The following is a 594-nucleotide window of genomic DNA, read 5'->3' on the forward strand; positions in this document are numbered from 1 at the left end:
CACCTGACAGCGCTCCAGTCAGCCTACAGACTGTGCACCTGACAGCGCTCCAGACAGCCTGCAGACTCTGCACCTGACAGCGCTCCAGTCAGCCTGCAGACTCTGCACCTGACAGCACTACAGACAGCCTGCAGACTGTGCACCTGACAGCGCTCCAGTTGGCCTGCAGACTCTACACCTGACAGCTCTCCAGTAAGCCTGTACACACTACACCTGACAGCTCTCCAGTCAGCATGCAGACTCTACACCTGACAGCACTCCAGTCAGTCTGCAGACTCTGCACCTGACAGGGCTCCAGTCAGCCTGCAGACTGTGCACCTGACAGTGCTCCAGTCAGCCTGCAGACTCTACACCTGACAGCGCTCCAGTCAGCCTGCAGACTCTACACCTGACAGCTCTCCAGTCGGCCTGCAGACTCTGCACCTGACAGCACTCCAGTCGGCCTGCAGACTGTGCACCTGACAGCGCTCCAGTTAGCCTGCAAACTGTGCACCTGACAGCGCTCCAGACAGCCTCCATACTCTGCACCTGACAGCGCTCCAGTCAGCCTGTACACACTACACCTGACAGCTCTCCAGTCAGCCTGCAGACTCT

General features: G+C 59.1%; 1 protein-coding gene across 2 annotated transcripts in view; it reads right to left on the reverse strand.

Moving 5' to 3' along the window:
* The window catches only part of Nnt (nicotinamide nucleotide transhydrogenase), a 94,043-nt gene that overhangs the window by 43,207 nt on the left and 50,242 nt on the right, over positions 1-594 (reverse strand). The window lies entirely within an intron of this gene.

This window comes from Octodon degus, unplaced genomic scaffold, assembly GCF_000260255.1.
Source record: "Octodon degus isolate 3935 unplaced genomic scaffold, OctDeg1.0 scaffold00299, whole genome shotgun sequence".
NCBI lineage: Eukaryota > Metazoa > Chordata > Mammalia > Rodentia > Octodontidae > Octodon > Octodon degus.